Source organism: Wolffia australiana, chromosome 2 (genome assembly GCF_029677425.1).
Source record: "Wolffia australiana isolate 7733 chromosome 2, ASM2967742v1".
Taxonomy (NCBI): Eukaryota; Viridiplantae; Streptophyta; class Magnoliopsida; order Alismatales; family Araceae; genus Wolffia; species Wolffia australiana.
Genome location: NC_135836.1, coordinates 8,225,737 through 8,237,482, shown reverse-complemented (window position 1 = coordinate 8,237,482; position 11,746 = coordinate 8,225,737).

Below are 11,746 nucleotides of genomic sequence, written 5' to 3'. Positions count from 1 at the left end.
ATGCATGATGTTTCTGAGTTTATCTTTAATTTGCTAGATTTACTCTTTATGCACTAAATCTAAAAAATCCTCATTATAACCATTTATCTTTATGAAACTCCATCTTATATTCAAAGGCTGGTTTCTTCATTTCATTTAGGAAATATTTTTAAATTTAATATGAAGATATAAAAAAGGTCTATATAAAAGGATTGTGATGTAACACGATGAGGGCCAGGATCGGACGGCTCATGTTACAACACAGATTAACAGTAAATGAATGCAATGATTATATAGAATGCAGATTTTCAAGGAAACCAATGAGAAAGATGTGGTAACGGCTGATTGGATCGACAATCGGCTAAAGATTCACGAGTGGAACATTCACGATCAAACTCCCAATGACCCACTCAGACCAACTAGACATCCTACGAGGTGAGTGGACAATGAGAAGTCCAAAGTTGTCCATGGCATTTCTGCTAAGGACCATTCATTATCATAAGAAATCCCTACCTCTCGACAAGTAGGTGGCTAATCCTTTTAATCATGGATAAAACCAGCATCAGAGCAAGTAGCAGAATACAGAACTAGAGTAAGTAATAATACTGCTTAAGGGAAGTGATAGAACGTGGCAGGGTCGCTGCTCCAAAGTGTTCTTGGTGGCGAGGTGGAGAGGCAATTGCCCAGAATGGAGCCACGACGATGGTGAGCAGGAGATCGGCATGCTTCTTGCAGGCCGTGTGTTCATAGAGAGGACATTTTCTGGAATCTTATCCAAGAAGCTCCAAGAAAGCTCCAATAGAAGGTGTTTTCTTGAATCTGCTCCAATAAGCTCCAAGATAGGGCCTTTTCTTGAATCAGCTCTAAGAATCTCCAAGAAAGCTCTAAGAGAGGAACTTTTCTTGAATGTGCTCCAAGAAGCTCCAAGAAAACTCCAAGAAGACCCAAGAAAGCTTCAAGAGAGTGCTTTTTTCTTGAATCTGCTCCAAGAATCTCCAAGAAAGCCCCAAAAGAGGGCCTTTTCTTGAATCTGCTCTAAGAATCTCCAAGAAAGCTCCAAGAGAGGGCCTTTTCTTGAATCTGCTCAAAGAATCTCCAAGAAGCTCCAAGAAAGCTTCAAGAGAGAGCCTCTTCTTGAATCTGCTCCAAGAATTTCCAAGAAGACTCCAAGAAGCTCCAAGAAAAGTCCAAGAATAACGTTCTTGGAAGGTCGTCCAACCAACAAAAGGATTCTTGGGGAAATGAGGCGGACAACGGCTGCATAGGATGGCAACACAGCCCGAGCATGCACGGATGGAAGCGGAGAGCGTGCTTCTTGCAGGCCAGCAGTCGGGGCGAGGCGACTTTATTAAACTGATCCAAGAAGACACGGCAACAACAACGATAAGGGGAGAAGAAGTCGGCGATGAGCAGTTCTTCCACAGAGTGATCTCCACGTGGTGAATCTGGCAATGTGCAGATGAGGCTCCCACGATCTCTATCTAGAAAACCGTAAAGATAAACCACCAAAGGGAGGAGGGGGGACCCCAATTGAAGAAGACTTTTTTCAATTTTCAATTAAACTCCAAGGCTTCCTTGGGCATGTCGTCCCTTTACATAGGGGAGGGAGGATGTCCAATTAAGATGAACAAGGGGAAACCGTCTTGTGATGAGAGATTTCCCCTTAAACGTATATCAAAATAAATATAATAAAAAAACAATGGACGAGACCCAAACACAATGGCCCATCCGATCATTCAAACATCAAAATACAAGAAAATCAATGCTCATGACCATGAGTACTTGAAGTAGGCGTCATGGGCGTCGGCTTGGGCCGCACGGTAGGCTTGTTGGTGTCCCATGGTTCAGCTAGTGAGATGGTCCCCCATCAGATTTTCTAAGTGGCCAGCTCAGGACTACCCGGCGGTACTCAGGCCAGCAAGCGCACAACCCTCTAGCATGTCAGCAGCTAGCATGCACCACCATATAGCTCACTCGCTGGCACAATGGCGCATAGAGAGGCCCATCAAAAGGCCCAAATAGGCCTAAGGAGAAGTCCGTGCATCAACGCAATTGAAGTCTTTCCTAATTTCAATCTATTATATAAGTTTAGATTTTGTTGTGTTTATAATTTTATACTTCTCTGATATGGAATCAAAGTCACATTTAATTTTTATTTTTGTGCTGGTCCAGGCCAAGAAGGAACAAAAGTGTTTCAACCCAACAGGTTGGGATCTCAAGGAATAATAGAAGAACGTATGACTGTGCTTCAAGCCTACCTAGCCTGAAGCCTGTGTCATTTCGGGCGTTTCTTAAATAGACAGATATGAACTCACACATCTGATTTCCTTCAAGAATATCATACGATGAGATCTTCCTTGTTTATTTGACTTGTTTTATTCTCTTTTCCAGACTTGTTATTGACCACAATGGCTGATGTGGATGACGGACTACCCGAACGGGCGAATCGCAAGGGAGAGCGGTGACGAGACGGGTGATGAGGCAGAGGGGTACAACGAATGAGAATGGGTCCACAACTGCTATTTAAGCGCAGTTGTTGATTCATTTTAATGGGAAATCAAATGGTTGGGGAGTAATATTGTCTTCCTTGCCCTCCTAGCCGCCATCCTTGTCGACTGACCAGTAGAGGCCACAAACAAGGGGACCACGGGCTGATACAACGACCCTTGGAGGGTCATTGGATCAAGCCTAACCCCTTGAGAGGTCGAGAGAAGATCTCTAGACCCTTTAAAAGGGAGTTTTTGCAGGTCTACATTCATCTCTTGTCACAAGAAGAAGAGACGCCAGCGAAGGTCCCTCTCGTGGTTGGAAGCAAGCGGCGACATCGTGACAGATCCATTGGCTGCAGAAGACTCAGGGAGGCTTCAAGAAGATCTGGAAGAGCTCAGATCTACAACCTGGTGGAGGAGAAGAGCAAGGGAACCCGCATACTAAAGCAAGGCGTCGGTGACAAGTACCACCACTCTTGTCCTTCGAATCAGGGAGGATCTCGTGAGTTCTCCAATTCGTTGTTTTTTCACTTGAGTTTAAGAACAGTATAGATTTGAATCAAGTTTATTTAGTACATTTCATTTAAAATCTCTGCTGTGAGTTTTTTTCAGCATTCCAGCGGACACCTTGAGTGTTTGAGGAATACTTATCGATTTATATGTGTTTCTCTGTTAGCAAGCTTATGAAATCTGGGGATATATATATATATATACATTTACTCTTATCTTGACCTCTCAGAGGCACGCATACCTTTATGGTGTCGACGGAATTACCTCTATTCCGCCCTATTTTTTACTATAAAAAGCATATAAAAAAGAGATATGTCTCTTATCCCGACATCCTTTCCGGCATTTTTTGAACATCTTCAGGGTGTTTGATAGAGCTATCCCCTTAATCCCTTAAAATCAATCATAAAAAATATATAAAAATATAAAATTATATTAAAATATATATATTAGCTAAATAATACATATTATACCTATATAAATCGTCTTCCACTACTATAAATACATATTTTCTCCCTGATTATGTTTAGCAACCTCTTTATACTCTCTTAATATATCTCTTTACCTATCTAGATAGTTAATTATATTATAATGAGATAATTATTTATCCCTCCCTAGCAATCTTAATATTAAATTCTTAGCATACATAAGTACTTCTCTAGCTTACTTATCTATAATTAAATAAATAATATTTCTCTGTCTATCAAATAAATAATACTTCCATTATTCCTCTTCTTCTTCATTTACTCTTATTAAAATGAGTACTCTTATTAAGTAACTCATTACTTCTTACATCTTATTACTTTAGATCCTTATACTTCACAGCCTATATGAGTATCATCATTAACTATAATATGCAGTATCTGATTTCTTTATTATATCTAGTATCTATAAAATTATATATATACAATATATGATTTTCTCTCCTATCTATTTTTCATTTTCAATTAATATTCCCTCTACTCGCGAACTACTCATTTCTTCGTATGCTCATTATTGTCAGTATCATTATTATTTCTTATTAACATTATTCAATTATTAAATAAACCTCTAAAGGTCAGTCCCTGTGGCCAGGACCTTACTCTAGCTATACGTCTAAGTGAGTTTTTACATCTTTATCCAAATTTATTTGACCTTAGGCAAATTAAATTACAATTACATTTAACATTAATATGCAATTTCCTTCATCAAGTACTATTGATCGTATATGTATAATCCTAAGCTGTCATTCCATTAGTACTGATGCATAATGCGGATCATTGGACAACACCTTCTCCAATATCTGCACTTCCCTGGAAATGGATTTAGATGCATCATCTTCCTTGAGTCAATATCCTCTTATATCAAGGGTAGATGATCCCATCTTGACTACTCAATCACATCCATGGGCTTCTACCTACATCTAGGCTATTATGTGTTTAAATCTCGTGATTAGATACTCGTGAGTACTAGCCAAAATGTAGTCTTCCATCCACTAGATGCCCTTAGTGTCTCAGGTCAATGGATCAGTTATAAAACCATGACATGAATCAACCTGATTTACATTTAAAGTATAGTTCGATTCAAGGATTGTTCGCATCACTTCACTAAACTCTTTTTCCAAAGAGCATTGACTATCTATTCTTAGTGTAGCCACTTTAACAATCATGAAATCAACTATAGTTATCGTATAAGTAGGATAAGATAGTGTTATTCTATTCGAGTAATTTGATGTCTATCTCGACTATCCATCAAATTGGAATATTTATAATACATCTTTAAAGACTAGCGATCATCGTAGTATAATCTCATCAAATTTCACTATGTTATCGCACAAATTTATGGACTTCATGGTAAACATCACACTGGGAATAATATTTATTCAACAAACTTAAATAAAACATGGTGATCTGATTTGGTTTGACGGCCACATAATATCCATCAAATGTATCCTACTAATAAATCTTGTCTAGTGGCTCGTGTGACAAAAAAATCATCATCTCTAAAATAACTACCCCTTGCAAATGACATACATCTGATTGGATAAAAATAATGTTTTTTTATAATGCCTAAATTTGAATCAGGTGTAATGACGTAATCTAGATTTGAGTTATGGTTAAGTGTTTTATGATTTGCATCATGTATTATTTTGAGGGATTAGCCTAGGGTGAGTACGTGATGTATTAATTCATGGTTTCAATAAAAATTCTTATCCTCTTAAGTGATTCCAAACCAGTATAACAGCAGTATTTACATCTAGTCTAGAGTGAGTACTTGACCGGTGTCAGCTAGCACGTGGAGTGTGGGCTGAAGGAGAGACCCGGCCTTCAAGTATGTGGCCTAGTCAACGGGCCCCCAGAGGTTGGCGTGATCTTCTTTGTGTATTTCGGCCAATGTGTTTGGGCCCATGCGTGGGTCTTTCATTACTGGGGGGGTGGGGCACGCGGTTCCCTTCATTGACTAAGAGTGAAAAAGGGAAAACTCTTAATTTCATTTTATTGTTATTTTCATATTCCTCTTATTTAAAAAATGCCATTGTGATTTTGAAATCTTGGAAACCCCAACCTTCCATCGCCGCCGCCGTCGCCGCCGTAGTCGCTGCCATCGTCCACCGCGTGGCTGCATTTGCCGCACCCGTGCCACCATTTCCGAGCACCCGATGCCATCGATCACTCGTGCCCACTACCGCTGCATGCCCGCGCCTGCTGTCGTCGCTCACCCATGCCCACCACCATCGCTCGCCCACGGTGCCACTCACCTGCGCGCGCCATCGCGACTTGCTAGCATCATTTCACATGGTGGCATGCACTGCCACATGGCATGCCCTACCACCCTGTCATTGTAGCTAACCCATGCCACCGGGTGACTGCTCATCCCTGTGCGAGCCCGTGCCACCGCCTGAGCCCATGCGGTCACCCCGCCTCATCATGCATGGCACCTGTAGTCGCCTGTGCCCGTGTGCCATCACCCACTACTGCCCACGCCTATGTGCCGACTTTGTCACTGCGCGCACATCGAGCGTGGTTGCTACTGCCACCGGTCAACATCACACCTAGCCGCTGACGCCACTCTGCACTACACAACCTTGCCCTACGCCTCCGCGCTACCTCCATTCATCCATGCTGAGGCATCGCCCTAGTGCCGGCATGCCTCCTCTAGGCCACCACATCATCATGGCCACTACAATCGCGTTGTCGTCATGCATGTTTGCTACCTCACGCAACAGTCGGTATTGTTGTTGCCGTTCACACACCTCCTTGCCGTAATCGTCACAACAACTAGAATGCTGCCCACACCAGTTGTGCAGTCCTTATCGCCACACATGTGATGTCGGATGTGGTCGACAACGTCGTCTGGTCTATACCAAGATGATGCTCGAATACCGAGATGGTGTCGAACGTTGTCAGTGACGTCATCTGATGGATACTTCCCCATGGGTAATGTACCTACGTGACGCGAGGAATACTAGGCAGACGTACATGTAGGCCACAACTCTTGCGTATTTGCCAAGTTTCGAGCTCAAGGGTGGGGTAATCGGTGACGATGACGGTGACCTTGTGACCCTTGTCAGAGCGACGACGACTACTATGGCGTCAAACAGAATAATTTTGTTGATGCTCGTAACGGACAGGCTCAACTCGTACCTAGGAAATCAATCAATGTATAGTTTTCTTGGTATAATCTCTCAACTATTCTAACAAGAGAGTGGTAGAGTGCAGCTGAAAATAAACTATAAGACGTAAGATAACTAACGAGCAAAGGGAAAGGCATACCTCATCGATGGCAGCATTTGTCATCGATGTCTCCGTCAGCGCGTGGGCCGAGGGGGGTAGTGCGCTAGAGGAGTGTCGTTGAAAGGCACGTCTTGGTTTGACTCACGGTGGTGTGCACAAGAGCATGGAATCAGAGGTTGGAGGCGAAGGAGAGTGGAAGTGTGGGAGCAATGAGGCTCAAGCAGATGGCTGAGCTCGCCAGGCGTGACCCCCTTTTTTGGAGGCTCGACACGAGCAAAGATGACAGTGGTTGCGAGCGTTGATGGGCATCACGAAGACAGTGCCGAGTCGGGGCGACAATCAGTACACAGTGAGATGAAGCGATGGGTCGGCAAAGCGGTGGGCCCTATGGTTCAACATCGACATAGGATGTAGGACCGAGCAGGTGGCATGTGGGCGGACGTGTATGATCGCAGCATGGGTGAGTAGAGGCGAGGCTGGGTCGACTTGTGTACTGGTGGCACAGGTAAACAAAAGACGCCATCTTCTTCTTGGTGAGACCAGATGTGAAACACAACTTCAAATCGATATTCGGGTCTGAGGGGCTAGAGCTCCATCATGCCCCGTACTAGAGGTGCGGGAGCCCTTAGTAAGGGAACTAGTGCCCTACTAGAGGGGGGGGGGTTCTTATACATAGAACCCCCCCAAATACAAAATCAAAATTTGTTTTTGACATGTGTTCGATGACATGAACACAGCAACACAAAACAACACAATTGATGACGATACGGACGTGAATGATAAACACGGACACAATGAACACGAACACATGAATGCGATAAATGACCCAACGTAAGAAGCACGTGCCGACAAAAATAAAACGGTCGTATACGCGGACGTGCTTTAACTGGGGTATTCAAACCAATGTATTTCACCTTCGCCTTGGCGTGTCAGTCAGATTGGACACGAGCTGACGGGCTGTAAGCTGGCATTCCAATGATGATGGCATTTATGATGATGTCTCCGATGGAGTTAAGCTGGCGTGCTACATCAGCATGTCTGCCTACACAATCCACACGTCGTCGCTACCTGCTACGTCTCACGCCGTCCCCCACTGTCATTGTTGGAGACACTAGGTCACACAGTCTGGTACACTTGCTGATGTAACACGTAACGGTCGAGATGGAATGGCACGTGTTACAACACAGGAGAGAACGAGTGTGCACGATGATGCGAGAATATTGTGTTGCAATCTTTTAAATTCAAAGACAAGTACAAGCAAAGACTTTTCAATTCATACGATCAGCTAAGTTGACGAAGTTCGGTTAGATCCCAATCAAACTTCTCAACGTCCCTTTGGACCAACTAGATGCTACGAAAATGAGGGGCAAAGTTAATTACCCAATGACGTCCAATCCTTTTTGGTAATTGAATAGCGTTTTACCAATAAGAAAAGTTCAATATCTCACAAGTGAAGGCTATATTCGAAGTGATGATGATGCTCTTCGAGGCGACGGAAAAACACTTCAACAATACTGAAGAAAATAAACGAACTACGAATGTAGGGGAGGAGGTAGAACCTGAGGGCGAAGCCCGTCATTCGGAGGATCGATGTGCGGCTTGTGCATGTGACAGACGCGTGAAGTGCATGCATCTAGGGAATACTTGGCAGGTCGGTGGTGACAGGTTTGTGCTGGTAGTGGCAGTGGCAATGAGGGAACTCACAAAATCTGGCCAAAAAGTTGCTTTCTTGGCAAATTCTTGACTCAAACAACCCAAGAAGAGGGTTTTTGAAAGTCGGCTTCAAGAAAGCGGCGGCTGTAGCGGCGGCAATGGCGGCAGTGGCAGTGGTGGTTGCAACGAGGGAACTCACAAGATCTGGACATGAAGTTGCTTTCTTGGTGCGTTCTTGGACTCAAACAACCCAAGAAGATGGTTTCTTAAAGATCGGCTTCAAGAAAGCGGCGGCGGCAACAGTGGCGGCTGGCGGCTGTGGTGGCGATGGTGGTGATGGCAGTGACGGTGGCAGCGGTGATGACGGTGACGACGACGGCGGTAATGGTGACAGTGATGAATGCAAGGATGCAACTCAGAAGATCTGGCAAAGAAGTTGCTTTCTTGGCGTGTTCTTGGACTCATCAACGAAAGAAGAAGGTTTCTTGAAGATCAGCTTCAAGAAAGCGGCAGTGGCGGTGGTGACAGTAGTGGCATCAATGGGGGCGGTGGGGTGGTGGTGGCAGCGGCGGTGACACTTGAGTCACAGGAATGACTCCAAGAAGAGGATTCTTGGAGCTTTCTTGAACACAAAAACCCAAGAATGGGTTTCTTGAAGAACGGCTTGAAGAATGACAAAGGGGCGTCAGTGACAATTCCTCGACACAGATTTGACGTGGCTTGGACGCACAACGGACGTACTCCCACGATCTACACCAGGAAAGCGGTAAAATCTCCCAAAGGGAGGATAGGTGGGAGCCAAAAATGAAGAAACCTTTCAAATTCAAATTCAACTACAAAGTGTCCACTTGGGCGTGCCGGCCTTTATATAGGGTCGAAGGCATGCCCAATCGGCCATAATCTGAAGGAACCATCTCTTGACGAGCAGCCTTCCCAAAATAATGAAATGATGAACAGTTCAAAAGGATGAGGCCTAGAACACAGATAGGCCTCTCCATAATTCGAAAAGAAATTACATTCAAAATAACGAGAAAATAAAAGATGCTCGTTGATGTGTCATTAAGCAGAATACTTAAATGACGTGTTACGGGCATTGGTTCATGTTGCTCGATGAGGTTGCTGACGTCTTTCCGTGTCGGTGGCGAGATGGTCCCCCATCACTCGTGTTTCTCCCTAGTCACGCAGTCCATTCTTTCTTTCACTATCTCCAAAGTGTGTCTCCACGGGGGGGGGGGTTAGGTTAGAGATGGGTAGGATTATCATTCTGAGTGGTTGGATTTCTATCGATACGTGCTTGGTTGAACACGTCGAGGGTGTACGCACTAGCGGTAGTAGGGGTGCTCAAATCGTCAGGTTTCAACCCAACTTCTGGGTTATTGAGCGCCTCGTGGCATATCAAAGGCCCCCTTCCCAAGATTTATTGGTCATTGGTGTTTCTCAATATTAAGTCTATACTTTTCGTAGAATTTTAATGTAGTGTGGGCATCGATTTGCGTTGGCACTTCATTCACCCGTTGAAGCTAAAATGGATGATTGAACCCGCCCTTCTGTTCTGCATCATCTTCTAAAGATTCTGCAGGATATTCCCTCAAATAATCAACACATTTATCTCCACTATCTATGGCAAGGTCCTTAGAAAGTATTTTCTCAAATGGGTTAGGTAATTCCTTCATTTTTCTTTATCTAAATGTATATTTTTCATTCTCTGATTAAAATTTACTTGATGACACATGATGTGAATCATGAAAATTGTGATCAGTCCAATAAACATTTTTCATATTAATTCTAGGATTGGTCAGATGTCGACCCAAGCCTTTGCATGTAGAGCCAAATTCATCCATCTCACCTTCCTTCTTACCACTTTTGAGGTTTTATGGAGATTTTTACCTTTCTTGCCGCATTTTTGTAGCTCCAATTTCTCAATTTTAAATGACTCTCACCATTATACAGGCTCAATGAGACTAGATAATTAAGTTTTAGTTTATCTAGGAAATTTCAAAAAATAATAAAAATTAAATAAAATGCCCCAATTTTCCTTCGTCAGGCATAAAGGCCTACATATGGTGCAAATGTATGAAAGAGGATCAGCGGCATGATGAGGTCAAGAGGGCATGAAGAGGGTGTCACCGCTTGAGTGGTTGTGGAACAAGTGGGTGGGGTGGCATGATTTGACAAGGCAGTGCACCAACAGAATGTTGACATGGAGGCATGATGATTATGTGATAACATGGTGGCAGTGGAAAAGTATCATGGCAGAATGGTGTTCTTATACTATGTTACCACTAACAATGGCGTAATGAAGCCCAAGAGCATGATGATCTTCCCACTCGAGCAGGAGGGAAGGTCTTTAAAGGTAGTTAGAGATGTACTCCCTAGGTATCCTAGAATGATTAACTAGGCCAAAGCTGTCACCAAATGTAGGCCAAAAGAAGAACACATACAAGATCCTGAGGCCTCTATATATGAGCCTTGGATTAGAAACAACGAGCACCCATCACAATGGCGAATGGACACTAGTTCGCGATCTTATACAGATCTAACAAAGTTGGTGCTGGAGTACCTCTCTATGCCAGCAACAAGTACACCAAAGATCACTCCTACATGTGGAGAGTATCAAGCTGCTATGTTTGTTGTACAATTGTATGGAACCAGCCACCCCCACAAACAACAAAACTGACAATTCTTTATGACGTAGGACGACTAAGGAATGGATGACTTGAGTATGGGGAATGTTGTGGATGGATGGTTGGCGATGGATGGGTTGGGTACTGGAGGGATAAAACAGCCCATAGAAATACACGCGGTCGGATTCGTACTTTAAAACCGATGAAAAAACTGGTGGTGCAGCTCCGACCCTTGTCGAGGGCGGGAGTACTGTCTTCACCCACCGCAACGACGCCTAGGCACCAAAATCAATATCCAAATGCGTCATGAAGAAACACTCAAAAGAGAGAGAGGAAGTGGGAAATCCAAACCAAATATAATTCTAACGGCGGTGGAAACTTCTCGAGAAAATACTAGACGGAGAAAACTTTCGACACCACAGAGTTCAGGCGTACCTCGGCACCGTAGTGCGTGAAGAGGATGTGGGAAATTCTGATCATGACGAGGCTGGGTGAATCCGGGCGTTGAGCGGCCCACTGGACGAAGGAGTCTGGGCGTTCTAGGCATTGAACGGCTCTGGTAGTGAGTTGATGTCGTGGTGAGGTTCTGACGAAGGGCGAGGCGGGTGGACGGGTACAGCCAGAGTGAGCGAATATGGCCCTGGCAGGGCCAGCCTGGGGTGGCCTTGGGCGGCCCTGGCAGGGGCGGCCTGGGCGTGGCCTTGGGCTGCCAGGCAGGGGTGGCCTGGGCGGCCTTAGGCGGCTCTGTTGGGGCGGCCTAAGGCTGCTCGTGGGCGGCCTT